The 19,636-nt window shown below is 42.0% G+C and overlaps 1 protein-coding gene across 2 annotated transcripts in view; it reads left to right on the top strand.

The window, feature by feature from the left end:
• Positions 1 to 19,636, top strand: part of MUTYH (mutY DNA glycosylase) — a 372,894-nt gene that overhangs the window by 97,229 nt on the left and 256,029 nt on the right. The gene's annotated exons all lie outside the window — the stretch shown is intronic.

Genomic DNA, 19,636 nt, shown 5'->3' on the forward strand with positions numbered 1-19,636 from the left:
CTAAACATCACTCAAGACAAATGGATACAAAAAAATAATCACCAGAGGTTACTCCATACCCTTTTCTCTTCCACCTCACTCTCCCAAGAAGATCCCAGATGTTCCACCCAATCACAGGGATCAAGCAACTGTAGAAGTGAAAAAGTTGCTCGCAGACAGAGTCATCCAAACCGTCCCCGCAGACTAGATAGGATCCGGAACTTACTCCAGATTCTTTTTAGTGCCAAAACGTACAGGGAACTGGAGACCCATCTTGGACCTCAGCAAACTAAATGAATCCGTAAAGAAGGCCAAGTTACGATTGGTGACACTGCAATCTATACTCCCTCTGTTAGAGAAAGACAATTGGTTGTGCTCCATAGACCTCCAAGATGCGTACTACCATATAAAAATGGACAGAGCATTGAGGAGTCACTTCCGCTTCCGGCTGGGAGCCAGTCATTACCAGTTTCGTGCTCTGCCCTTTGGTCTCACCACAGCCCCCAGGGTGTTCACTATTGTATGGCGGTAGTAACAGCTCACCTGAGACATCTAGGATTCCAAGTGTTTCCCTAACTGGATGACTGGCTCCTAACCGCCTCCACCAGACATCTACTCATACAAACCAGAGATTCCACTATCCAGCTTTGTTCCCAGTTGGGGATTACTATAAATTGGGAAAAGTCTGCCTTATCGCCTTCTCAATTTGTGACTTTTATAGGCACAGAAATAGACACAGTCGCCATGTTAGCTAGTCTCTCTGCAGAAAGAGCTCAGAACCTCAGAAAACAAATCCTCTGTCTACTTCCTGTACAGAAAGTCAAGGTGAAGATGGTGCTGAAACTTAGGGACCATGGCATCCACCATAATGTTAGTACCTCTCGCCAGATTACACATGTGAATTCTTCAGTGGCTTCTGTCATCCCACTGGTCTTTTCAACAACTGCCTCTATCTCACCATATCTTCATAACAGAGTCTTGCAAGAAGCATCTTCATTGGTGGATTCAACCTGACCAACTAACTGCAGGCAACCCAGTCCTTCCTCGCCAACCCGTTGCTGCTGTGACCACAGATGCCTCCCAGATGGGGGGGTGGGGCATTATCTAGACAGGACTGTCCAAGGTACAAGGCAAGATCACGAGGCTCACCTGCATATCAATGTCCTAGAGATGAGGCAGTACTTCTAGCGTTGCAAGCACTCCATGACTCTCTCCCTCTAGGCACAATAGCAATCCAATTGGACAACATGTCAGTGGTATGGTATCTCAACAAACAAGGTGGAACCAGATCTTGCCCCCTTTGTCGAGCGGCGATTCGTGTTTGAAAGTGGGCGATATCTTCCCAGCGCTTTCTGGTGGCAACGCACATCCCAGGGACATCCAATGTGATAGCCAACAAACTTAGCCGGGCAATCTTAATGCCTCACGAGTGGTCTCTGAATCAGGAAATAGCAGAACAGATCTTCCGCAAATGGGGACAGCCTTGCTGCGATCTCTTCACCAGTCTGATCAACTCCAAATGCAGCAGCTACTTTTCTCTTATCCCCCCTCCGAGGGAGTCACCGAGAGACGAACTTGTTCACGATTGGCCCCTGGGACTCCTTTATGCTTTCTCTCCTTTTCCTCTCATATCCAAGGTGATTCAGAAAGCAAAGCTGTTGGTAAGCAAAATGATTCTCATCACTCCTTACTAGCCTCGTCATATTTGGTTCCCATTTCTCGGGCCTCATCTACTAGACGATCCATAGACTCTGGACCCAGTGCCAGACCTCTTGACACACGTCAGGCTCCCTTCACCCCAGCCTCCACACCCTCAACTTGACAGCGTGGCTTCTCCAATTCCATCCCTAGTCAGGCTTCATGATTTTTCACCTGCTGTAACCCACATCCTCACGTCTTCACATAAACCTTCCACTAGGAAATTATACACAAGCAAATGGAGAAGGTTTTCTATCTGGGCTGAAGAAAGGAATGTAGATCCTTACACTGTATCCATCCCAATGGTTTTAGAATTGCAGGAATATCTAATTTTCATTTGGGTCCACATGAATCTAACCTGATGTCACACAAATTGTGTAAAACCTTCCTTAAAGGTGCTACTTTGCTGAGACCCCCTTTTCAGGAACTGATAGCTTCCTTGGATCTGAACTTTGTCTTGTCCAAGCTAACTTCAGTGCCCTTTGAACCTGTTTATTCGTGTCCACTGAAATTTCTGTCTTGGAAGACTTTGTTCCTAGCAGCCATCACATCAGCTAGACAAGTATCAGAGTTACAAGCACTATCTATAAAGCCTCCTTATTTGATTTTCCACAAAGAGAGTTTCTGTTTGTACGAATCCTTCCTTTATCCCTAAAGTTTGCTCTCAAAGTAACTTGAACCAAACTATTGAGTTACCGCTGTTTTTCCCTAATCATTCTAACGCAGCAGAATACAAATTTCATCAAATGGATGTTCACAGGCAGTTACGGTTCTACCTTCACAGGACTAAGGAACTCAGAAAGTCAGACCAATTGTTCATATCCTTCTCTGATTCTAGACCAGGCCTACTAATCTCTAAAGTGACCCTATCAAATTGGATTTTGAGCTGTATTTCCTTCATTTACTCCTCCAGTGGAAAAACTATACCGTTCAAGATTAAGGCTCATTCTACCTGATCTCGGTCTACATCTACTGCCTCCCAAGCCAGTGTTCCAATTGACAACATTTGTGCAGCAGCAACCTGGGCTATCCCTCATACCTTTATTACTCATTAAAAATTGGACCTGACCTCTAGGGGTAGAACCTCCTTTGGTTCCCATGATACTCAGGAGTATTTTTCCGTGAGCCACCAAAGAATGAGGTATTAGGGACGCTGTCCCATATGTTAGAATGAAGGCGAGATAGGACTATAGAACATAAAGAATTTTATGTACTCACCATAACGTTCCATGTTTGTATTCCATCTCGCCCTTCATTCTTATGAATCCACCCACCTACCCCCATCCTGGAAGGATCTGGAGACAGGATAGTATTACCTTTATAGGGTGGAGATCTTTCATTATTGCTGTTCTTTCTGGACAATCTTAGTTCTGTCTTTCTATAGTTTAGCAGCAAACAAGATCAGTAGACAAAGAAAAATCTTTTGGAGTTTCTGCATCTGGACAGTAAGATATATTTAGCACCCTTCTTATAGGTTCATAGATAAGTACTAGGCTAGCTGCCCTTATGGGTTATTTTAAGCTTAGTCATTTTCCCTAAAAGGTGAGAATCAAACTCTGTATCTTGTCTGTGAAGTACACTCTGTAACCATTATGCCAACCCCCAACCCCACAGTTGTGTGTTTTGACAGAACTAAAATTTGCCTCTTCCTCGTGTTTAGTATGTAGCCTTTACTGTAGTGATTCTGGACACTGTCGAGCTAAGAGAGTCAACTTGTTGGGTTGTCTTATACCACATGCTTCAGGTCTTCCTCATCATGCATCTGCCTTGAATCAAGGCTACAACCATTTCTGTGGTTCCTATAATCACTCAGTGTTTGTGGTTCATTCAGTGAATCATACAGTCACCTTAGCTTCAGAGTTATTTTTCTCTTTTGTTCTCCTTTATAGTCTCAGATTCCTTTTGCCGTTCCTCAATGGTGTGACTCTCTCCTTGCATTTTGACCATACATTTATCATCAATATCCCACTCCCTAACAGCTTTCTCATTATCGGATTGACAGCACATGTAGGGTTAACACTGACTGAAGTATTCTGGAGTGTATTTAAGTGATTTATCTGTACTAGTTTTATGGTTTGGGAGTTGTTTCTGGTCTTATAAGCTTTGGATTGCTTTCTGAAGCTATTGGATTATACAGCCTTTGAGGTGAGCATTACATTGGTTAGGGATCACTTTCTGTCCCCTACACAAAGCAGAAGTAGAAGAAGGTTGTGCAGTATAGGTGGGGCTGACACAGACAGACAACTGGTGTCAGAGTCATGGACTAAAACTAAATTTATTTATTTATTTTACATTTGTTGATCGGGATAGTCTGACTGGATACATGTCCATTTTCAGCGGAGGCCCAGGGAGAAAAGCTCCAAGATAATAATACACATTGAACATTTAGTAAATGCTAGTTTCAAGCAGACTACAGTCAAACAATACCAGCATTTAGCACATATAGTACTTATTATAAAACACTTTACAAAACATAACATTATTTTCAAAGTTAAACATACATACCATTACATTCAAGTTTAAGATACACCGAGCAGCAGTTCTACAATTGACCCTTCCTGAAGTGGAGTGGTAGAAAAAAGTTAGAAGTAGTTGAAGGTAAGGCGCCTAAGAAATAGAGAGGTCACTAGTCGGGGTTAGTGCAAGGACATAACCAATCAGTTTTGAAGTATTTCTTGAGTTTGTTTTTGAATTGAGTTAGTGAGGGTTCTAGGGTCAAGTCAGCTGGGAGTCTGTTCCATATTTTTCCAACAGAGTTGGCAAACAGGGAGTCCGCAGCTGAGTAGTTGGATTTGTATGTTTGAACTAGGAGTCTAGTGGATGATCGCAGTGGCCGGGTGCTAGTGTAGGGGCTGATAATATTTTTTAGTGCAGGTGTATTTTCTGGTTGGTAAAGGACTTTATGTGCCCCTATTAGCTGGTTGAACTGCAGTAGGCTTGGCAGTTCAAGCCATCCTGGGCGATTTAGGTTGTGACAGTGGTGTGTCTGGTAAGCTGTGCCAGTTGCAAATCTGGCAATGTGGTTATAGCAGGATGCTAGTTTATTAAGATCTGTTTTATTTAAGTTGGAGAATAGAGGTGAGGCATAGAGAAGAGCTAAAAATACATAATAATATCCTTTGGGAAGTCATCCATCCCTGGTGACTATCATATTGACAACACACCCCTCAGACTTAGGGACACACATAGATAGTAATCCAGCCTTTGATTATCATGTCTCTACAGTGGTGTGGAAATCATTCTATGTTGCACAACTTGTAAACAAAGGTATGGCATTTAAGTCTAAGGAAGTCATTGTTCCACTATATTTGCCAGTCATCAGACCTATCATTGAATACAAACCCCCCATTGGTATGTCCCTAACCAGGCATATCCAACAACTGGAGCGTCCACAGAGATTCCTCACTAAAAGAATACAGGGCATAAGTAATATGCCCTGTGCAGACCGCCTCAAGGCCCTATCCCTGTATTCTGTCTCCTACATGCTTTTGAGGGGGAGATCTATGCCTGGCATACAGGGCATTGTCAGACCCCACTCTGATGGACCTCGTGCATGTCCACAAAAAAAAACAGTACAAGAACTGCCCATTCTAAAGACTTAAACCTTGCCTGTGATATAAATAGGACCTGCTGGAGAGATAGGTATGTATCCCTGAGATTACCCACATCTATGGAACAGGCTCCCCATTCATATGAAGCAGAGTTCCTCTCTAATCCAATTAAAGTGTAACTTGGACAATTGGACGGGAAACCAGAAATTCATCCCTGGTTTGGCACCTATGTCTCTGATGCAAACAGGTGACCTGTAAATGGTTCATCTCCGAGGCCCATGCTTACACTTATCAAGGGTATCAGAACTCAGAGATTTGGGATGCATGGCTAGACTTAAAAAGGCCCCTGTGGTCATTAGCCTAGTAAATTCCTATAAACATATATATACATACAAATAAACTTGAAAGGAGGATGCAAAACAAACTAGTAAGTCAAACAAAGCACCCTGAACCACTGCTAGATAGGCACACAGTGTTTAATAAGCCGAACAGTTCACTCAAATACACAAACGCTGAAGTAAATCACCATACGTTTTCGTCCACAACTTCATCAGATAATGCAAGTTCATTCCATTAAACATTTATATACTCCACTAACATTTAAATCAGCCAATAGAAACGCTCAGAATATACATTAAGTGAATAAATACATTAGTAGACATTAAAAAACTGGTTGTGAAACTCTGTTATAAATAGGAAACCTGTTGAATATTTAAGAACATATAAATAATTTGTCATACAATTAAATATATGTTTAAAAACTTTAAAAACATCTAAAATAACTCAGTGAATTCACATGTGTAAACTTTAATATGCAAGAGAATAAACACTTTGTAATAATGCCCTCTACTGACGTTCAATATTATTTCAATATAATATGTGTGTGTGTGTGTGTGTGTGTGTATATATATATATATATATATATATATATATATATATATATATATATATATATTGCTTTGTTGAAATGGCTGCTACATGTTAGTTCTATGAATTTTTACAAGATGGACGCAAGCAAATTACAAAATGCTGCTTTCATAATTCTGGCAAGTAATGGAAGGAAGGAGGTGTGTTTATCCATTTAGTTTGCAGTGTGCAAAAAATAAAGTTACAGCATACAGTGTCAACCAGATTTGCAAAAGTACAAAGGAAGCTATTAACTAAGCTTCAGAAGCCACGTTAAGTGAAGTGTTCTGCTCACAAGTGTCTGAGTAGCGAGTATAGTGCTACTGCCAGAACTCCATGTACAACTTTCAACACTCAGTTCCAACACAAATATACCCTCAAATACTCTCACTTGGAACAAAGAACAATTCACCATGGACTGTGTCATTGGCTTCTAGCCAGAGACTGTACTGCAGTTGCCACAAAGGGAAGATAATACAAGCTTTTATCCTGCGTCAGGTTCTACATTATGCCAGTAGAAAGAAATGAAGGGCAGGTAAAAGAGTTATTTGAATTTCTGGGTTAAGCTCACTCAGATAAGACTAATGATGTAGTAGGTTGCACAGTGGCAACAGGTGGTTGTCATATCATTAAGCACTACTGCAGCTTCTTGATTCTGCTTTTAAAAATCTGTTCAGATTGATTTTTTTGAAACCAGTCATAGAATAGAGGCAGGTGTCTCGCTGTTGTGGAATTGTTTTGTTGGTGTTTGTAGTTTCCCAGTTACTGGAACTGGATGAAGATGTGGATGGAAGACCATGTTCTGGTTCCTCGATATTCCAATCTTCTGAGAGAAGAATTGTGCTTGTAGAGAGGTGTCTTGTTAGAAGCCTTTGAAATTGTTTGTTACTTCACTGGAAGTTATGGTGGTGCTAATCCATTTGTCTGGAATATTTTCCAGGTGACTGAAATTTAGACCATTTGTAACCGTGTTTCTTCAGTCTGTGCTCAGTCCTTTTAAATGCTTTCTTTGTAAATCAGTATTACATTTTTGAGCAGAAAGGGTTGCTCATTCCATTAATTCACAGTTTGCTTATTGATATTCTTTGGTGGACCATATGCACTGGGTCACTGTTCTTATGCTGTCAGCCATTTTTCCCTCCTAGTTGCCTTTTGCCTCCTCCCATGTCATTTGACATTCTTCCTCTTGCATTAGGGTCTCCCAGAAGTTCATGGGTGACCCTCAGGAGCCATCATTCAAGCAGACGTGAGAGAGCTGTGTGCCGTTGCTGTCATCCTAGCTAGGAAGGCATTTATGCTGGCCCTAAGCTTACCCCAGGGATGAGGAATGAGTGATGTGCATCACCATTGATGCCCCTGACACCTTTCACATACACGTATAGGCTTAGGCTTCCTTGCACTTGCAGTGAAGGCTGCCACCAAGCAGTGGCTTTGTGAGAAGAAACCCAGAGCCAAGCATTTGCATTACTGTTTCTCCTGTAGGGGTATGTGACATTGCATGGCCAGATCTGACCCACCCTCTCCCTCAGGATGGACATTCTTATACTATTCTGCCATATCTGTCAAGTACTTGAACTGCAAGTTTAACTCTGGCCACCCAGGCTATAGCCCATCCGTGCTACCACTGCTGGCAGAATTGCTGTCAGCTTTTTAAGCTGGTTACCTTTGTAGCACTGCTTTTATGTCTGCCACTTGTTTTAGACTTTTTATGTTATGGTCTAATGGTCACCTGTTTGGCTGTTACACTTTAGCATTGCTATTTGTTACTTTTAACAACTTTGTAACATTATTTTGTTTGCCTTGAATAATGTATTTATTGTAGCTTTTAATTCATCTGTCTGTCTGTATAATCATTTTAGTTTCATCTTTTTTATACACACTTCATTTTCTTGCTGGTGTGAAGTGCTTTGGTAATAAAGCATTTTAATGTATATAAACTTGGTATAGACGTCATCCAGTTAACACTGTTCACTGGCCACCTGCTAAGTATAGATGTATGTACAGTAATGTCAAATCAGCCATGCAACTAACTGCCACTTTTAACTGCATTTTGTAAGAGTTTTGTACTTTGGTTACTGAGGGAGGCAGCAGAGAATGTTTTGTATCTGTCATGTTCTACAAGGTCTTTTAAAATGAAACAGGAACACAAATGGCAGAATCTCCATATTTGCTAGAAACAGTTAGATAAAGCACTTTCATCTTATCCTTTTGTTTGTATATGTTAGGGGGGCTCAGGGAGCCAAAGAGTTTCACAAATAAATACAAATCTATTTGATTGCAGGCAGTGGTTATCATATCTCTTTCTCTGCATGTATGTGTGTGTGAAAAGCAGCGGGAGAAGACGGAACTCTGTAACCATTAAGTGCTTGTAATATTTTTATTCAAATTCAGTACAGTAATCGCATTGCTGCAACCATTAATATTAAAGCTACCTTAATTTACTGTTGAGTCTTAAGTAAATAAATAAATCTTTAGTCTTACCATGCTACCTAGACTACTGCCCAATAATTCATTTTTAAAGTCATCTCCCAAACTGAGCTTGTTTACAATGTGTAGTATTGTAATAGCTTATTTTATTGGTGGTATTGGTATTATCATGGTACTGTGGTCTTGTGAGTACTTGGGATGTGTTTGCTTTCTTACAAGGTGGATTCAGCCTCTCCTGTAATAAGATCTGATGCAGATTGCTCTGGATGCCTCTTCTAAGGGACATTCCTGTTTAGAAAGTTAAGACAATATGAAAAACCTGTAGAAGACAAAGCTGGTGTAGAGCACCTCAGAGGGTCTTTATGACCCTATCCTGACTATCCTCCATTCTTCCTATTCTAGACTAGCCAAGCACCCAAGGACTAGGAAGCCCTCTTGCAGACAGAGAAGAATAACCAAGGATCAGTCAGTGTTGCCATTCCCAGGTCCTCCTGTCAAGTGTTCCAGGAATAGGTCAGCTAGGCATCCGCTTAGAGTGCCATGCTTCTAGGAATGCTTTTTCTATATTTATTTATGTGTTGTTAAGGCACTGTAATACATTGTTTCTTTGTCCTAAAATTAAATAAATTTAAATAACGTACCCCTATTAAAACAAAATATGCCTGTGGCACGACAGCTGCCCCGGGGGGGGGGGGGGTGGTATGCTCCACTTGAACTGACCATACTTATTAGATTGTGTTATGTTAGACTTGAATGTTTCAAAGTCAAGGAGAGGAGACCTCCCACAACGTTCAGATGTAGACACAAAGCTGTAGCACGTAGTCATGAGGTTTTGCGTCAACATGATAGATTTTTTTTTGAAAAATAAGAAGTATGAATCTCTTATGTCTAGTTTTACTGATTTGACTGCAATATTCAGCAGTTTAGCAGAACATCAAAAGTTTTATGAGGGACAGGACCAAATATGAAAGAAATTCAGAGACATTTTACAGAATTTTGGACACTTGAGAGCAGTGGTGCAATGTGAAGACAAAAATAGTGACTGTTTCTTTTTTTTACAATGATCTGGCAGTAATTAATCAGATATTTTCGGCAATATTTTTGGCATTCTGATTTGTGTGGAGCAGCTTGGAATACATTAATGGGTAGCAACTTGTTTGTGTGGAGCAAAGGTGACATATATTGCATGGCTGTCAGACATCGTGGCTACAACTATTGGGTTAGTTGGATGACTATCGGGCTCTGTAGGACTAGTGTCCGTTTGTGAGAAGTAAAATGGACTACTTAACTGGTCACCTGACATGCACAGAGTATTTATGTTTGCTGAGGCTGTCTGTGGTGGAAGATGACTTGTTAACTGCTGTTTGATTATTATTCTGACTTTGCAGGCATAGTGAGGTTTGTGTAACTTGGATTGTTTTGACGTATGATAGCTGTTATGAACAATGGTGAAATGCATTGCATGGCTATCCTCTTTTATCACAAGCCGATTTCTGAATCATACATAGAAGTGGCTATAATTGCTTGGCGGGGGTTGTCTTGATGAAAGTAACTGACCCTCTTGTCACCTTATTTGATTAAACTGTCATCTCTCAAAAGAAAAAAAGGAGGGTGAAAATGCATTACAGAATACTCTGCCCTTCAGAGCTTTTTAGGGCTGGTGACCCCCACACCCATACTGTATGAGTGGATTTTGACATATGAAAATCAGATTTTTAACAAACTAAAGATAACCTTTTTTATAAACCTGCTCTTAATGCTGCATTTCTGGGCTCAGCCCGGCTCAATGGAAGGTACCTTGACTGTGACCTAGGTGACTGGACCTGGTACTGAAGGGGTCAGGTAGGGAGGGGAAGTAAGAAAGGGGTGTGGCCCATTCAGTTGTCTTTGGAAAAGGGGGCTGGCATATGGTCAGGTAGCACAAAGGTAGGTCAGATTTATTTGGTGGATTCTGAGGAAGCCACCCTCCATGCTTGAGGTTGGTGAGTATGGTTATTGCTGGTGTGTGTCACTTGTATTGCTGGTGTGTGTCACTTGTGAAAGTGAGGAACTGCCCAGGGTCATCAACCCATTAAACTTCCCACAATCCTCAGCATACTTGAGCATGCTTATTGATGTAGAATATATGCAAAAAAATATACAAACTATCCCTGATGTCTCAGTAATGACCTCTCCCAGTCGACCCTCGCAATGGTCATGTGGAGCAGATAGGCCATTTGGCTTGGAGGTGCTGATGATCAACAGATAATGAGTGCAAAGTGTGTGTGGGAGTGGGAGGATTTCCCGTCCCGTATTTTACGACAGTGTACTGGTCTTTCACCTCATTTTCAGTGTTACCCTGTATAATTAACTTTGTTGATTGCCTTCTTTATCCCTGGAATATTCCATGCAAAACTTCTGCTGACTTATATAGTTGTTTGGGATTCTCATGGCTAATGACTTTTTATAGGAAAAGTCTAGAATCCCCTAAGGGAAGTGGCATCAACTCTGTACTATCTGTTCATGTATTGCTGAACTGGTATAAAAGCTGACTTTTGAAAACACTGATCTTGCCACTGTAGTAAGGCAGGCAGTTGGTGTGGTTAAGAGGCTTTTGGACTGGTGAACTTCCCTAGGCTGGTAGCTAAGCATGGAAGCTAATAAAAACTCTGATATGGTGAAGCAAACACATATAATTAGGATGCCTGAATTCATGCTGGGCATCCCAGCCAAAGTAACCAGAGTAGTTTAAAAACTTGCATTTGTGTCTCTAGTGCTTGCTGGCTGTAGGCTATTGTCTATTCTGTATCTTTACAATCTGTTTAAAAACTTTCATTTGTGTCTCTAGTGCTTGCTGGTTGTAGGCTATTGTCTATTCTGTATCTTTACAAATCCTTATCTGTTTAAAAACTTTCATTTGTGTCTCTAGTGCTTGCTGGCTGTAGGCTATTGTCTATTCTGTATCTTTACAAATCCTTATCTGTTTAAAAACTTTCATTTGTGTCTCTAGTGCTTGCTGGCTGTAGGCTATTGTCTATTCTGTATCTTTACAAATCCTTATCTGTTTAAAAACTTTCATTTGTGTCTCTAGTGCTTGCTGGCTGTAGGCTATTGTTTATTCTGTATCTTTACAAATCCTTATCTGTTTAAAAACTTTCATTTGTGTCTCTAGTGCTTGCTGGCTGTAGGCTATTTTGTCCCACCCTCTCTCCCTGTTGGTGTCTTGCTCTTATACTTGGTGGCTTTGCAGTTGCCTGCCCCTACTGTGACACTCCTCCCAGTCTAGTGTCATTAGCTCATTCTGCCTAATACAGAGAGAACATTTGATAAGGCCTTCTGTTCCTCCTTTTTCCCTTTCAAAAAGTAAAACAAAACTTTTTTTTTCTTTCGCCTGAACCTCCTTGTGTTCTGACTGTGCTTCTCAAACATTTTGGAATTATACAGTATATTTCAGAGCATTTATTATAACTGTAATAGCCTTAATATTGCTACAACTCAAGTGCTCTAGGTTGCACTGCATCTGAAGTGTTTGTGTGTTTTAGCTGCTTTTCTGTATATATAGACTTTTCTGTTTCTTTTACTAAATAAGCTCTGTAAAGTTGTTTTATTGCATTTCTGCCTGTATTTCTGAGTTTTTTTTGCACTTTTAAAGTTTGTTTTTGCTTAGTTTAATTGGTAGGCTACACACGCAAGTGCACTAGCCGAATTAAAGCATTTACTGTGTTTCTGTACCTAATTTCTGCTACTTTGTAAAAAAAAAAAAAAAAAAATATCCTTGTTTCCCACCTTTACTGAACTAGAATAGTCCAGTCTTCAGGTATTGCTGATCTCTGGGCTGTGTCATAGTTCCTGTGTTGCCCATATCCTTATTTGGATAGGAGGAAGCTTCTTTGTTCACTAGTGAGAGTGGGGAGCTCTGAGCAGCCTATCTGTCCCTAGAGGAGTGGTTCCAGCCCAGTGACCTGTAGCTTATGGGCCGTTTTGGGCCATTTCCTAGCTCTTTCTAACCCCCTGCTTAAAGCCAGCTTTAGCGCACTTTTGCGCTTGTAATTTAAAGTTTGTCCTGTTTTTTGCATTTACCTGTTGAGGCTACACACTCAAGTACGCTAGCCTGTGTCACATATTTACTGCATTTTCCTGCTATTTGTTGAAAAAAAGAAAAACAAACAAAAAAAAAATTATTATCCTGGTTTCCCGTCTTTCCTAACCTAGAGTAGTCCAAATACAGGCTTTGCTGTATTCTGGACTTTTGGAAAGTTCCTGTGTTGCCATTTCCTTTCTTGGATTAAGGGAGGCTTCTTTGTTCACCAGTGGCAGTGGGGAGCTTAGAGCAGCCTATCTATCCCTGGAGGAGTGTTCCCAGCACAAGAATCTGGTAGTCTACTGGCCATTTTGGGCCAATTTCTAGCTCTTTCAAATCCCCCTGTATAAAACCCGCTTTGGCAAGGTTTTTGCGCTTGTTACTACTCAGCCAAGCTCCTTGTGGTCCTGCAGAATGGTGCTAGCAGCAGAGAGGCTAAAAGAGTGACTGCTAACCTGATAAGTGTTTTTTCCTGCTACTACCTGGGCGACTGTTCGCTCTAGCTAAACTGCAAGTATTTCTGCTTCTTGAACTGTTTTAAACTGCTTAAAGTTGTTTTTGCACCTGCACTTTTTAAGTTTGTCCTGTTTGTTGCATTTACCTGTTGAGGCTACACACTCAAGTGTGCTAGCCTGTGTTACATATTTACTGCATTTTCCTGCTATTTGTTGAAAAAAAGAAAAACAAAAAAAAAAAAAATTATCCTTGTTTCCCGTCTTTCCTGACCTAGAGTAGTCCAAATACAGGCTTTGCTGTATTCTGGACTTTTGGAAAGTTCCTGTGTTGTCCATTTCCTTTCTTGGATAGAGGGAGGTTTCTTTGTTCACCAGTGGCAGTGGGGAACTTAGAGCAGCCTATCTATCCCTGGAGGAGTGTTCCCAGCACAAGAATCTGGTAGTCTATTGGCCATTTTGGGCCAATTTCTAGCTCTTTCAAATCCCCCTGTATAAAACCCGCTTTGGCGAGGTTTTGCGCTTGTTACTACTCAGCCAAGCTCCTCGTGGTCCTGCAGAGTGGTGCTAGCAGCAGAGAGGCTAAAAGAGCGACTGCTAACCTGATAAAAGTGTTTTTCCTGCTACTACCTGGGCGACTGTCCGATCTAGCTAAACTGCAAATATTTCTGCTTCTTGAACTGTTTTAAACTGTCTAAAGTTGTTTTTGCACCTGCACTTTTAAAGTTTGTCCTGTTTGTTGCATTTACTTGTTGAGGCTACACACTCAAGTGTGCTAGCCTGTGTTACATATTTATTGCAATTTCCTGCTGTTTGTTGCAAAAAAGAAAAAAAAAGTTATCCTTGTTTCCCATCTTTCCTGACCTAGAGTAGTCCAAATACAGGCTTTGCTGTATTCTGGACTTTTGGAAAGTTCCTGTGTTGCCATTTCCTTTCTTGGATAGAGGGAGGCTTCTTTGTTCACCAGTGGCAGTGGGGAGCTTGGAGCAGGCTATCTGTCCCTGGAGGAGTGTTCCCAGCACAGGAATCTGGTAGTCTGTTGGCTGTTTTGGGCCAATTTCTAGCTCTTTCAAGTCCGCCTGTATAAAACCCGCTGTAGCGCGGCTTTGCGTGATTTTGTGCATAGCGTTTCATCGAGCAGCGCCGCTTATTTGGGTTTGAGCCTTGGAACTGATCTAGTTCTCATAATAAACACCCTATTCCCATGCTAAAGCCTAGCACTTGCTCACTAAAGCAATTATATAAGTCAGCACTAAAAAATTAAAAGCACTACACCCTCACAAACTCCCCTTGAGTAACTTGTTCCCCATTGGCCCTTTTTTCAATTATAAAGGAATTCCCAATACTATTCTAGCATGTCCAAAGGTCAGTTGTCAATCTCCTCTCCGGTCCAGCTGGTGAACCTGGGAATCTTGAGGCAATGTTACAACTGCCTAATGTACACAGACAACCCTCTCCTCCTTCCAACAAATTCCAACACATGTGAGAGATGCAACCATATAGCCAAACTGGAGGCTAAGCTCTCTCAACTCAGTACTGGCGTAACCAGTCAGGAGGAGAAGGAAACCACACTCACTACAATTCCAGTCTCACATAGACCTACCATGACAGCAAACCAAACACATAAACACCCAAAAACATACTTGGAGGCTCTAAATAAAAATCTGCCTAAGCAGCAGAGACCTCCAAAGCAGACACCCAAGCAACTGCTACCCCAAAACAAAACACATGCAACACATAGCTCACAAAGCCAGTGTGCCAAACAGTCACAGCCCTTAAGGCTAAACAACACACCTGATACACTTGTAATAGGTGACTCTATCATCAGGCACACTGACGTCCCGCTCACCAGACTGAACAAGGAGAAGGTCACGGTGAGCTGCCTATCGGGTGCTAGGATCCGCCACATAACACAAGCACTCAGGTCACTCCAAGGCAAGTACAAATATGACTCTGTCATTGTCCATGCTGGTGTGAATGACCTGAGACGTACCTCCCTGGACTACATGAAAAGAGACATAGAGGAGCTCTCTGGGCATGTAGCCCAGGCCGGTATGACCCTGACCTTGAGTAGCATCTTACCCTCACCAAGAATGATGCCACAGTATGAAGACAAGATTATCAATTTCAACAATTGGCTTAAGTATTGGTGTCATTCAAAGGGGATCCAATGCCTGTCAGCCTGGGATGACATGCTCGACAAGCCACGATGCTTCGCTAGGGACGGCTTGCACCTGTCACTCCTGGGCTTTCGGATATTGGCAAAGGCTCTTGCTACCCCATAGTGCCTTATTTAGGCAAGGCTCAAAAGACAAACCCACCTCCATAGGTATCACAAGGGATAAGAAACTAAGAGTAATGCTACTCAACGCCAGAAGTCTAAACCTCAAGATGCACGCACTCGAAACTCTCCTTAGCATGGAGAACATCGATATCTGTGCAGTAACAGAAACCTGGTTCAAGGCTCTCGAGAGCACCCCAGCACTACCAGGTTATACCTCATACCATGCTTTTCGTCCCCAAAACTTGGACCGAACCACAAAAGGAGGGGAGTATCAATATTCGCCAAAGATACCCACACCTCCAGGTTGGTGGCACAGCACGAAGCATCAGAGACTATCCATGTGCAACTAACAGTGGGCAAAACTGCCTTCCAGTTTATAGCCTGCTACAGACCACCCTCCCAAACCCAGGAACCCCACTCGGCCTTCCTGAGAACACTGGAAAATATGAAGGTCTCTCCAAACACCATTATATTGGGTGACTTCAACTACCCAACCATAGACTGGGAGCATTACTCTAGCTCCAACACCCTAGCCCAAAGGTTCCTAGAATTTATAAACTCAAATGCTATGGAACAACTTGTTACCACTCCCACAAGAGGGGAAAACATACTGGACCTGATCATCACCAACATGGGGACTCTATGCTCCAGACCAGAAGTGTATCCCTCACTGGTAAGATCAGACCATAAACTAATCTCACTGGATATTCACATCCCGATCCCACCCCATGCCCAGAAAACCACAGTGAAAAACTTCTCTAAAGCAAATTTCACACTCCTCAAAACTGAGGTGGAATCCTTCAAAGCCCCCGGGCCTCTGGATAATACGGCCCAGACCACAAAATCCTTTATAAACGCATTCTATGAACACCTTCAGGAATGCATGGATCATGTAATCCCAAATAAAACCAAGACCCAATCCTCCAAAGGCAGACATCCTGTCTGGTGGACCCCAGCCATAAACAAACTATACAATAGAATGAGGAAGCTACTACATGACAGAGCAAAATCCCAAAAAGGGAAGGCATCTCTGATCAGTATTAGCAAAAAACTACGGGCACTCATAAAATCGTCTAAGGCCAATTTCGAGAGAAAAATTGCACAGGACACTAAGGATAATCACAAGGCTTTCTTTAGTTATGTTAGGAACCTGGGTGGGAATTCCCAGATATGCTCAGAATTAGTCCAAAATGACAAAAAATACACCGAACCCACAGACATTGCCAACATCCTAGCTGACAGGTTCAGCGCAAACTTCTCCCCCCCCCTCCCCACCAAAAGGGCTAATATCAATCCCAGCAGAGTGCTGCCCCCCTGACATCTCAGATGCTCAGGTAAGAGCTGCCCTCTCCAAAGAAAGAAACACAGCGTCAATGGGACCAGACGGTGTCCCGAGCTGCGTCCTACATGAACTCCAAGAAGAGCTAAACCCAAACCTAAAACTACTGTTCAATCTCAGCCTTACTACAGGATATGTACCCAAAGAGTGACGTACAGCAACAGTGGTCCCTCTCCACAAAGGTGGTGCCTCAATGGATCCTGGAAACTATCACCCCATAAGTCTCACTAGCTTGGTCTGCAAAGCTATGGAAAGGATCATCATGGACCTTTAAAATAAAGATATTGGGGACCTACAGACACTGGATCCTACCCAGTTCGGCTTTGTTAAGGGCAGATCCTGCCTCTTAAACCTGGTCAATTTCTTTGAAACTGTCTCCAAGGCCATTGACAAGGGGAAGGTGGTCCACACAGCCTACCTGGACCTCGCAAAAGCCTTTGATACAATACCCCACTCGGGCATTATAGATAAGCTCACCAGCTTAAATATAAACCCCTATGTCACTAGATGGGTTGCAAACTGGCTCAAGGACAGAACCCACATGGTTAGAATAGCTGGAGCCATGTCAGACTCCAAACCAGTTACAAGTGGCGTCCCACAAGGCTCAGTCTTGAGACCTCTCTTGTTCGGTATATATTTCTCGGAGGTACAGGCCAACATGGAAGGACTGTGGCTGACCAAGTTCGCAGATGACTGCAAACTGGGCACCATAATAGACTCTCCAGCTGACACAAGCATCCTCCAAAAGGGCCTCATAGAAACAGACAACTGGTGCCAGAGCCATGGCCTCAAGCTAAACGCCAAAAAGTGTATAGTCATCCCCTTTGGCAAAAACAAAGTGCCCACAAATTAGCACATAGGTGGTAATCCATTAAGTACAGAAGAAGTAATTAGGGACCTGGGGACCCAAGTTGATAGCAATCTCTCATTTGACAACCACGTGGCCAAAGTGGTTAGAAAATCATTTTATATAGCCCACCTAATCATGAAGGGATTCACATCTAGATCAGGGGAGGTCATCATGCCTCTTTACTCATCCCTCATCAGGCCCATAATTGAGTACAATGCCCCTTTTGGGATGTACCTTACCAGACACCTGCAGCAACTGGAAAGACCCCAAAAGTACCTCACCAAGAGGATCAAGGGGCTCAAACAGATGCCGTATGCTGCCCGGTTAAAGAAACTCCAGCTCTGCTCAGTGGCATACCGCCTGCTCAGAGGCGATCTGTGCCTGACGTATAAAGCCATGTCCAACCCGGAATTAATGGACATGCTGCACCTCAGAAAATCCAAATCCCATCGAGCTACGCGCTCGAGGGACTTAAACCTCAGCACTGAAATAAATAGGACATGCTGGAGGGACAGATTCATAACCCAGAGGCTCCCTTCACTCTGGAATAAAATCCCAGTCCAGGTTAGGCAGAGTCCCTCATTGACTCTCTTCAAGAGGAATCTTGATGAGTGGATGGGAGATCGTAGGTTTACCCCGGGTATCACTTCTGTGTCACTGTTAGACAGAAGCACAGTATACTAACCTCGAAAAAGGGCACAGCAAAATTAATTCAAAATGGGTGGCGAAAGCCATACACACTCTGGCTAGGCTTATAAATGCCCTAGGGCAGATAGCCTAGTATGAACCTATGAACCTGGTGTATCTAATTCTGTAACAGCAGTAAAAGTTGCAATACACATTGTACTGCTACATGCAAAAAAGAGGTGCGATAGCCTTAAGTGTATTAACGCGTTTAAGGCTGTTTGAGCTTCCCCCCCACTGTTCTGTTGTAGCCAGTGTTTATGCTGTAGCACTCTGTTACAGCATATATGTGTTGAAAGTTGCTTAGCAGAGTTTAAGAACATTCTTACATCAGAAAGGTAAAGGGGCTTAACAAAGTTGTATTCTCCCTGATATCAGATTGCAGTTTTGGCACTCTATGTACTATATTAAGATTACATATAAAAACTGACCTGTCTTCAGTTTGTGAATTGTTTAAGCAAGCTAGGCTTTTGGGTGCATTTTTAAACTAAAACAAAACAAAGGCTGTATTGTTAGCTTTGCCTTAACAATATGTACATTAACTGGCCATTGAAGAATTTATTATCAAGAGTGTTTACCAGTAAGACCTATGTTTGAGTACTAAAGGGTTGACAAGTTTTGGTAAGGTCTTTACCGTGTGAGTTATCACAGGATATATCATTACTGTGTGAGTTATCACAGGATATATCATTACCGTGTGAGTTATCACAGGATATATCATTACCGTGTGAGTTATCACAGGATATACCATTACCGTGTGAGTTATCACAGGATATACCATTACCGTGTGAGTTATCACAGGATATACCATTACCGTGTGAGTTATCACAGGATATATCATTACCGTGTGAGTTATCACAGGATATATCATTGCCGTGTGAGTTATCACAGGATATACCATTACCATGCGAGTTATCACAGGATATATCATTACCATGCGAGTTATCACAGGATATACCATTACCATGCGAGTTATCACAGGATATACCATTACCATGTGAGTTATCACAGGATATACCATTACCATGCGAGTTATCACAGGATATACCATTACCATGTGAGTTATTACTGGATATATCATTACCATGTGAGTTATCACAGGATATACCATTACCATGTGAGTTGTCACAGGATATATCATTACCATGTGAGTTATCACAGGATATACCATTACCATGTGAGTTATCACAGGATATACCATTACCATGTGAGTTATCACAGGATATGCCATTACCATGTGAGTTATCACAGGATATGCCATTACCATGTGAGTTATCACAGGATATATCATTACCATGTGAGTTATCACAGGATATATCATTACCATGTGAGTTATCACAGGATATATCATTACCATGTGAGTTATCACAGGATATTTCATTACCATGTGAGTTATCACAGGATAT

Source organism: Protopterus annectens, chromosome 10.part0 (genome assembly GCF_019279795.1).
Source record: "Protopterus annectens isolate FY-2018-M chromosome 10.part0, PAN1.0, whole genome shotgun sequence".
Taxonomy (NCBI): Eukaryota; Metazoa; Chordata; order Ceratodontiformes; family Protopteridae; genus Protopterus; species Protopterus annectens.